Source organism: Meleagris gallopavo, chromosome Z, assembly GCF_000146605.3.
Source record: "Meleagris gallopavo isolate NT-WF06-2002-E0010 breed Aviagen turkey brand Nicholas breeding stock chromosome Z, Turkey_5.1, whole genome shotgun sequence".
In the NCBI taxonomy this organism is placed as follows: domain Eukaryota; kingdom Metazoa; phylum Chordata; class Aves; order Galliformes; family Phasianidae; genus Meleagris; species Meleagris gallopavo.
In genome coordinates this window covers 20,380,725-20,391,384 of record NC_015041.2, presented here as the reverse complement: position 1 = coordinate 20,391,384, position 10,660 = coordinate 20,380,725, and the positions used below count along the sequence as shown (strand labels likewise).

The 10,660-nt window shown below is 42.0% G+C and overlaps 1 protein-coding gene across 1 annotated transcript in view; it reads left to right on the top strand.

Moving 5' to 3' along the window:
- Positions 1–10,660, top strand: part of THBS4 (thrombospondin 4) — a 1,064,342-nt gene that overhangs the window by 380,606 nt on the left and 673,076 nt on the right. The window lies entirely within an intron of this gene.

Genomic DNA, 10,660 nt, shown 5'->3' with positions numbered 1-10,660 from the left:
AAAAAAAGTAGTCTGGTCCCCAGTTTAAAATAATAAGCAGAAAGTGAACAGATTCAGTTTTAAATCTTTTCTCCAGTTCATTCAGAAATACAGACCTCCCACTCCTCAACTCAGTTTGCTCATTGTGAGACAGCTGTGGTCATGTGCCTGGTGGGGACACAGCTGCACCAAGCTCTGGACTTTGCAAGAAAACCCTAATGTGCAGACAAGATGCCCTGCTTAACCATCAGAATCATAAGCTTAGTTGAACATAGCAGACATAACATGATGGCAGATCTTGAATTGATTGAGGAGTGCTTGGAAGCAAATATGGCAACTCCTTTGTCTTTTTAATGTCTTCAGTAATCATTTCCCACCAAACAGAAGGTGCAATCCTGAGCTGAAGAACGGGAGCAGTGCAGGAGAATTAAATGATTGTCTTCTAGGATTCACCCACACTCCCTTCAGATGGCTGATGTGATTAAAGGGTGACTCCACACAGACAGTCTTTGATGGTATATTCTAGTGGCTAGAGCCAATTCGATGTAAACCATCAATCAACTGAACAGTTAAACTTTTTTTTGCCTTTGTTGCTGTAATTTCTTTGAAGAGAGGAAATGAACAGTTCAGTTAGTAAAGATGAGGAAGAAGTGGAAATGACATGGCACAACTGTCAGCTTATGTTTTGTCTGATCCCAGCGCTTCTGTGGGGAAGTGCTCTTTGGGCAGAGCAACATCCACGGTAGAAACTGCACGGCTTTTCTGTGTTAAGTAAGTCTGCACACATCAGAGAAAAGTTATTGCACACCCTATCACTTCAGATACTGAAGTGAGAGCAGAGGTACATGCATTGTCCAGTAAAATGTTATTGAGCTCTGTGTTGAAATGTTCTGCTGACATCTCTAGGTGAGTAATTGCAGGCAGTAGGGATGTCACAGGACAGTGCTAGAGGAGCTAGTAGGACAGAACTGCTGTAGGTGGAACCTCTCCTTTGGAGAGTTAGTACTCAGAGGCTTTGGGAAGTTTTTGGCATCAGGGTCAACTCCCCACTTACATTGAAAAACTTGGCTTACTAGGACAGCCTTCATTCTTTTATTTGATCTTCACTGCATGGAAAAAAAAAAAACAAACATAAAATGAGGAAGCATTCAAGGGAAGCTATGCAAGATCTGCTGGTCCCTTAACAGTCTGGAGCACACACCTCAAGTTAGCACTTTTTGAAAAAGGCAGTTTCTGCAACAACATTGCATCTCCAATCATCCAATCATTTTGGAATCAACAAAAATGAAAGCATGCCACTATTATTCTGATTTATATTTATTTTTCTGCAACAATCTGCTTTCATTCTGGGGGGAAATAATTTTGAACTGTTTAAAAGTAATTACAGTATCTCACTGTTCCTCTGTTAAATTCCCCTATCATTCTCCCTTCTTTGTGAAACTGAAATTCTAGGAAAATCTACATGATTTCATAGAACTCTTCATTTTTAATGGAAATGGCTGAATCTTATCCGTCCTCTTGGAGTTTCTAAGTCTCTACAAAAAATGTCTTTGAAACTCTTCTGCATGAAACTCCAAAGTAATTTGCACTAAGGATGGAAGCATCATATTTCAGATCAGTGTGTTTATTCAATGTTCTTAGCTTAGCCCTAGATGACTACTTACAATTTCATTCTAGACTTATATAAGAGAAGTAGCTTAAAAAAACATTATTTGAGGAAGTAATCCCTGTTTCAGCTAGAGTATGAAGTTGTCTTTGGTGGTTAAGTGCTAGCAAATCCAGTCTACCTTTCAACATGCCCAAACCACTTGATCCCACCTGGAATTTTCAAAACTCATTATCTACTCCTTTCTCCTCCACACCCACCCCTCTTTTTTTCCTTTTGCAGGCTATGTCTTGTTCGTCTGTCTCTTTACTAAGAAAAACCACCAAAGCCACATTCCTACTAATACTATTCTTAGCCTTCTGTTTCCCCTCTAGAAGTCACAGTTCGTGTTACAACGAAACAGACTTAAAGAAAATTAAATGCCAAACCAAGCTGTAGCTTGAATCAAGCTCCCAACAAGTTGCATTTTATAGTTACCTTTGTATTGACAGACTACAAAGTATAATATCACATTGGCATCAGATGCAAAAATGGGAGCTGACAGGGAGAGGAGATGTTCTGAGCTCAAGATAAAACTATATTAGAAGTGGTAAGATCCCAAATGCTCAGCCCAGGTCAGACACCAACCACAATTAACTGCAGAAGAAACTCCTCCCTGTTGTGAAACTTCATATTTTTTTCTTTCATTTCACCCAAAAACAGTTGGTGTGTAATGAAACACACAGCACAGAATGATCTCCTCCAGTTTCATTACCGAGAGATCTTTCTCTCAATTGGTCTTGAAGACTTGCATCCAATTCTTATGCTTCATCATCATTATTATTAGAAAAACATTCCCAGTTCCAAATTAGACTTTTCTTCACTCCCACTTGTAAGCAGCCTTTTCCTTACTTTACAACAGTGCTACAAACTAAACTACAAACAAATTTCTTTGTTTTTGTTTTTCCCTCCTTATTACTTCACTTTCTGGACTGAAAGTTCCACAGTTTTCCACCATCAGAAGTCATTATTTGCTGCATTCTTGAGGACTGTTACTGCATGGATAATATATGGTTGATGCCTGACTTCCTTGCTCTACAGACAGCTGCTGAGGTGGCCTGTCTATTCACAAGGCTCAGCACTCCTTGTACTGGTGTCCCTAATGGCACACTAATTTTTCTCTCGCAGTAACTGGAGGATAATATTCTCTCATGTTCACTCTGAAACGAACTAAAACCCGCAGATTTCTTTCTGCTAAATTCTTGACTATTAAGTCCTTTCCTACCTGTGAGTATTCATCTCATTACTTCTGAGAAAGAAGTCTTGAACTTTTTATATCAAGTTACACTATCCATTTTCAGTCCAAATGATTGAGATCCTTTAAGAATTCAAACCCGTCCTGAGACAGTCCACCTTCCTACAGTCATCTGCATGTTTAATAATCCATCTTCTAGATACTTTATGAAAGTGCTAGGGAATTGTGGACATAAACAAATCTCAGCCAAACTTCTCACACTGATCTTCCATTTTGATTCTATTATTTTCCAGCCTCTCTGTTGAGTAAGATAGGTTTATCACTAGAGAGTTAAATTACATCTCCTCTCAGATTTTAAGCACTGATCCTCTCTTTTGTATCTACTGAGAGTGACAGATATCACTAATGAGAGGTTAGATTTTCTCAAACATAAGCCATCATGCAGAATTAGAGAGACTCATGTTCAAAGAATATGCCAACCCAAACTGAAAACCACTCATATTAAAAAGAATCGGTAGCTACTACCTCAACTTTCATCCAGATGTTCGTCACATTTCATTTTTAGCAGATTGAAGAAGTCAGACACTAAGCTACTCACACAGTTCCCTCTTAAAACATGTGAAAGAGACAAAAATGAAGCAAGAGAAAACAAAAGGATTAAGAAAATGAAAGATATCCCCCAACAAGTGTAATTAGGTTTAGGGATGATTCTCCAGGGAAAACAAAGCTTCTGGTGCTCCATTACTTGATATTTGCACGCATGTGGCATTTTGGTTCATCCTGGGCTTTTGCATTGTGCCAGATGTTTAAGGCCTGGCTCTCTTGCAACTGTTCCTTCCTAATTTAGCATTACAACAGCTTCTTCATGCAGTATTCCTTCAAGCATTAAACACAATTAAAAGCATTAAAAAGATCGATGTACATTTCCAGGGTAATCTTCTGATATTTCCCCATGGACTGTCTTATCTCTGGCTTTTCCTCATCCTATTTCCTGTCTAAAATCTGACAATAACTATGCATTCAAGTGTGTCTTAAAGATCTATGTCTCCAAAGAAACACTGGAAACATTTGCAAACTTCCAGTTGGAGTAAAAACAATACAAAAGCTGAAGCTAAGAATATCCAATGTTTCTATGATTTTGTTGTTGTTGTTTACAATAGCAGACTCTTTCATGCCAGTAACCCATCACAGCGAATGCCAGGCTGGCTTCTGGAAACTGCACTGGTGGCACAAGTGACTACTGCCTCTCCTTGTCATCAAGAAATCCAGATAAGATGCTTGACCTCTATCCATGCTGTGACCACAGGCATCCTCACTTCAGCAATGAATTTGCCTATCCTTACTGTTAGCAGTTCAGCATTTACCCACTTCTCACAGTCAAGACTGGGCCAACAGACAATGGAGTCTGTCTGTCCTTTTCATTTACCACCACACCACTGGTCTTTGCTCCAAAAGCTTTGAAGCGAGGCATGAAAGAGCATAAACAAATGGAAAAAGACAAATGGAGATCAAAGGCAGTGAGGGCAAGAAGATAAGATCATGTAATGATGCATGGCTGCCTTTGTGCAATTTAATGGTTACAAATCATCTCCAGAATCAGCTGACCTTCCAAGAGGCTCAGGGTTAATTATGTTGTGTGTGGTATGGTTTGGTTTTCCTATTTTTAATCAGATTTTTCTCTTTCCTTGAAGGTCCTAGCAGAAGTAATTCTGAGTGGGTGCTACCTGAGAAAGCACAAATCTTCTCACCTAGTTCAGAATGGAAACTCTGAATACGGCACAGGAGAATTTGAGGGAGGAAGAGAGAGCTTGGTTATCTAGGGTGCCCCAGTGCCAGCCCAAGGAAAGTCACAGAGAGCAGATTTGGGACTAGTTGTCTAAGATGCTTGGAGATCTGGTCATAATGAATTTGTTGCCATTTTGCTGGGCAAGCAACATTATTGTGCTAGGGTTGCTTGGTTGCAAAATGGGGACAGAATCATCTTTTTCTACTGCAGGTATATTTCAATTTTGTGTACAGATGAAAGGTAGAGACAGCTTCAGTTATGGCAGCTGACAACGCAGTATAAGAGCAAGAGCAGGAGCCTGGGGAAGGAGACTAGCATCAAGAGTCTGTGAGCCTAGTGCTGCAGGGAGCCCACAGAGCTGTGAGAGAAAAGCTTCTTACAAATAACATGCTGGAGACAGGGAAATCTAAGGATCTAGAGAAGCTGTAAGATGACTCTATTTGCTGTGAGTAGCCATTTAATAAAATTAATATTTAACCTTTTCTCTAGATTCATGTGGAAAAGTTGCAACCTTCTGATGCAGAGATTCAGCACATCTCTGCTACCATTCCTTGCTGTGAAATCATATTATTCCAAGCGTTTGATTTCATTACTATGGCGGACAGATCGCTGCTGTTATATTACCTTTTTATAATGATATGCACACTGGTGCTTCTCTGCTCTTTTTATTATCCTTTTTCATTGTCTCTACCAAGCACAAAGTAACAAGAAACCCTACCAGCGTAATTTACTTCTCACAGTATGCTATTTTGCAAAAATATTTTTATTTCGTATGACATCTGAAAAATAAATAAATACAAGAGTATTACTGTGGTTGAAAATCAAACTAGTTAGGTAACATCAAATTGGCAGACATTCAGCATCCCTCAATTACCTCCCTTGTACCTATGCATTCTGACATAGCCTTTAATTAACATGATCATACAATTTTATTTTTTTTTCCAGTTGAAAACATGTCATTAAGTACCCAGAGTAAGTGAGGACCTGGTACAGAGCATTCTGTTTTCCCTTAATGTTAACAGGCTTATTTTCTATAATCCCCAAAACCCTGCTCTGAAGACAGACTTATTAATTAATTTGTCTGGTTTTCTCACATGCCACCACAGCACACAAGTGCCTCAGAAACAAGAAATTAATTTTCACAGCTGCCTGGGGAGATGGGTGAGCGGTGGGAAGGTGTGGGAGTTGATAAGCTCCATTTTACAAAAGGTCCACCTTGCCAGGCTCAAAGGGGACCTGATTCTGGGGAGCACTCCAATTCCCATGCCACCCCAGATCACAGGGCTGCAGCCACTGAGCTCTCATGAGCTCCTATTCAATAGGACTCTAAAAAGCGTGTAATCTAGCCAAGCTTAGGGAAATATCCTCAAAGCAAGAGAAGGCACATTCCAGTAAAAAGGCTCAGTCCATGCAACTTTCTCATGCTGGCTTTTACCTGGGCAAATCACCCTCTATGCTCTCCATGGTTTGTGCTCCAACGTGTGCCAGTCATTTTTGTATGGAGTTTTCCAGCAGAATCAGCTTGACTCAGTGATTTGGTGAGGAAGTGTTGAACTCAAAAGCTGTTGCTCTATCAAAAGCTACAAAGAGACTGGAAACAATCAGAAGTATCAGGTAAGTGTAGTAATAAACTTTAGTCCTCACAAAGAGAAAAAAGGGATAGCATGTCTGGCCGCATTCAAAACTGAGATTGATTTTCACGGTCTGACAGCACAATTTTAAGTGCATTTAGTTTGCATCACTTTTGCATATTCACATAATCAATTAGCAGTGCTGCCAACAGCTAAATGAAGCTGTGCTTGCACATCAGATTGGGGAGATGAAGCTGGATGCTCTGGGCTACAAAGGGGTCAGCTCTGCCCTGGTCACCAACACCTCTCAGAGCACAGCACTGGGTTCTGACATATATATCTTGTGGGTTCAAAGATATACCATGTGCACTGGGTAACCTTGGTACTAGCATGAATACCACAACCACCTCCAGCACCGAGGCCTCTCAGATGATGAAATCAACCCATGTGAATTTGGAGGTCTCCATTTTCATTGTGACAGGTGATTGAAACAGTGCAGATTTGCCTTCTCTGGTCAGTAGTGAGGAAGATGAAGGGCCTTGGGCAAGGTTTTTTCCAGCCGTCATGTTTTCAAGTACCACAGGCTCCATGTTCAGACTTTCTTGGCATCGTGTGGTTATTAAACAGCAGTAGAAGAAACTTCAGAGCTCGCCTCATTTTCTGAAGACAAGTTTTTATCCAGCTATTTTGAATGGAACAGTCAGACATCATTGTGTTTCAGCAGCAGAGCAGCTTTTTATTCCAAGAGCCAAAGACTGATGAGTCTCTGCAACAAATCTTCACGCGCCTGCCTCTCAGAAATCTTTGAGTGCCTTCGTTTCCCTCGGTGGCAAAGTCACCCCTCTTCTGCAGCCCCTCACCAGGCAGAGAAGAGGCTTAGAAGTCATGCCACACATTCTTACTCTCCAGGAGTCAAGTAGGCTTCCAATTGCATCTCTCCTTTCCTTCTGCAGCAGCTGTGAACCAAGACCACATGCTTCTCAAAATCAGTGGAAAACTGGACAGTCCCCAAAGTTGAGAACATGCTTGCATGATTTCCTGATTAAAGCTGGGAATACTTTTCTCAGTCAGAGCCAAAAGCTGTTCCCCAGTCCACCCTTTTTCCTTGAGAATTGTCTTAGCAGCAGGCAGACAGCAGTTTTGGTTAATGCTTGGTATCAGCGTGAAAGTTGAGTGTGAGGCACAGGTGAAACAAACTGTTCCACATCACAGCAAACACCAGAATATTTTAATCTTGCTTTAAAACCTGCCAAATGAGAGACATTCATCTGAAGGAATTAATGTAATTAATTAAATTCAAACAACAGGGCAATGTCTGCAATTCTTATCCAAATTTACCAGCTAACAGGTGACTGCTTGTGTTCTGAGTGAGCACAGACTCTTACTGGGGAAAAAAATGTGCAATTTTATGATATTCTCATGATAAGCAATCATTTTAAATCCAAAGATGAAAAAAGCTGGGTCTTTGTTGAGAAAGATGTGTCTGCTCTGAACACATGTGTTTTTAAGTGGCCTTCGACAAAAGATGTTGCCTACATTGATCAAGCAACACCAACAGGACCAGTAAAGGCTTTTACCTCTGTTTTTATGAGCTATAGATGCAGAAAGTGTGGCTACATCCTGGAGGGAAGAGTAGCAAGCTGAGGCTTCCAATATTCAAATGACAAAACCTTGCGCATGAGTTCCAGATGTCAACCATGTGTTATGGCTTAATATTTCAGCTCTGACTCACCGTGCAGCAACCTGTTACGAAACACACATGCCTGCCCGTGTGCGCGTGCGCACGGCCGTGTGAACTGCTTGGAAAGGAAAAGTCACATTTTATGTGTCATGAGTAGTGCTTGAGGAAAGTGGTTAATCTGAGTCGAGGTGGGAGAAAATGAGCACAGGTTCTCCTGTGCCACAGACCAAAAGCAAGATGATTTGTAGCTTTAACATTTACAAAGAATGAGTTAAAACTGAAGAGAAATTAAATACCCACTTCACAAGCAGCTTAATGGTTTCAAATCCTAAAAATTCAATCACACCCTGTGTCTTGAATAATCACTAGCCTAAATCACCCCACCCCAGTCATGTGAAACTCATGGAAATCCAAGTAATTCCTAGCCCAGGTATTTCAAACAGAAATATTTACATTGTGGCTTGTAAGCTTCTCTTAATGTTTCTTTCTTCTCACATAGAAAGAACAAATACCCAACGCACTGATGTTTGGCAATAGCCACCATACACCTCACTGCTGTTCTGGCCAGCAGATGAACAGGGAAGGTCACATTGGTGGGCTTCACTGGGGAGAAGGGTAAGAGAAGCTCAGAGCTCCCCAGCCATGAGGTTGCTGATTTCTGTCCAGGCCTCCAAGCCTCAGGTCTCGGTTCTTCAGCCTCCAGGATGATGTCCAGGTAAAAGACACTGAAATCACAGAGGTGTTGCCCCTTAAAACGAGCCAAAAGCTCTTGCAAGGAGTACCTGGAAAGGAAACACTCCTCTGCTGGGCAGCTCCTGAGATCTCCTCCAGAGTCTTCTCTACTGCAAAATTTGGCTTGGGGAGGGAATGCTAATGAACACTGGGGGAAAAGAAAAGGACATCTATGCTCCAGTCTTTGTAAACTGTGATTTCACGGGAAAATTTGGACAGGTACACCATTAGCAGAGCCAGCAGCAGCAGCTCCCTACCTGATCTCACTCACCCACACTTAAATCACTGCAGCAGCACCAGAACCCAGCAGGAGGCAGGGAACCCTGGTGCAGCTCTGAGCACTTGTCGTGGCCATGAAGGGCCAGCAGACATGGCCAGTGTTGTCTTGTCATAAAGATACAGCCTATATCCCCTCTGCAGAGAGATGCACCGCCATTGTCACAAAACAGCTTGCAACACAAGCAGAGTATTTTCAGGATAGCCTCCTTTAAAGCACAGGGAATATCACATATAACCCCATCCCTAATTGTGGCAATTCTTGTAAAAACTCCCCAGAGGATAATGTCTCTCTGAGCTGCTGCTGATGGACTCCACAAGGATGTGCCTGAAAGACTGGGCGCATGGAGGTTGGATCTGTGGGTATGACCTGTTCAAAGGACAGGTCATGCCATGAGGGACAGGATACATCACGGTATAGCAGTGTCTATGTGACCTTGCTTCAGAAGTGATGTTCAGTGGGCAACGGGGCCAATGGGGGAAAAGCAGAGGGGGAACGGGGAGAAGAGACATGGAGAGAGATTCCTGTAGACTGAAAAGGGCAGAAATGCCACATGAAATGGCCACCATAGCACAGGTAGGTTCGTGTGCCCCAGCGTGGGGTAAAGATGCTCTGCACACACCTCCCCTCTAGCAGCGGTGTGCAAGGGGTAATTGCCAGAGAGCCTCTTGATGATTCAGCCTAGCAAACTGAACATCAAGCACACTGAGCTCCAGCAGCATGTAAATGTATACTTTTTCAATGATAATTTTTCATAAGAGTCTAACCGGCTCAGAAATATTGTCATGGAAATGAAACGCGGCAGTGCGCAGCTCTCTCCTGCCGCCCACTCGCTCTAGGAGCTCATCGTAACCCGTGTTAGAATAGCTCCATCTCGTGGAAGTCAGCAGCAGAGTGGGAGCAAATGGCCATGAAAAGAGAGAAAAGCTGTAAAAAATGTTGACAGCACGCTTCCTGGGTGCGTGTGCCAACTGTGGGTTTGGTTCCCATCAGCAGAAGTTTATTAGTCCCTTCTCTCCCAGAGTCTGACTCCAATTTGCAGGTTTAAATAAAACAAACAAACAAACAAAAAAACTTTGCACAAAGCCAGCAGAAAAAAGTGTATATGCATTCCATCGGATTTCTGGCAAACAGTTACGACATTTATGTGGTTCCTGCCTGAACCAGCTTGACGCTCATAGAAAGGTTTGGGGCAGGGTGGTGGCTCCATGCTTTGCTCCACAGAGCTCCACTTCAGATGCCCTCCCAAAGATCCACTTCACTCTTGGCAGCCCTCTGCCTTTGCCATTAATTTACAGCTGCAGCCTGTGCCTTGCTGAGCTGCTGTTAGGTTTTCTTCATCTACGTCCCATAGTTCCCTCTGCTTATTTTGCAGCTTATTTCAAGTATGTCTGCACCCCTTTTTGAGTGCTTACAAACCAGACAGAACATCTGTACTACACAGCTCAGACGTGTTCCTATCTTCCAGTTTCCAGTTTAGATAAGCAGTGCTCTCAATCACAAATACAAAGCAAGTACACAGCATTAAACCTATGAGTTACATTTTAGAATAATAATCACTCCCCCTATCCTGATATACAGAGGGATTTATTCTCCTGTTTATCCAGGTTCCATTTTTTACCCTTTGCCTTTCATAACAGAGTTTATCTTTAAAGTCTTTTTAATCCATATCCTGAGGGAGAGGGCAGATAAGTGGATTTCAGCATCAAGGACACGTCCTTTGGCTTTGTGCTGTTACCACCACTTAAACCATCTAGGAAAATCTATATCCTTCAGGCTGAAGAGGTCTGACAA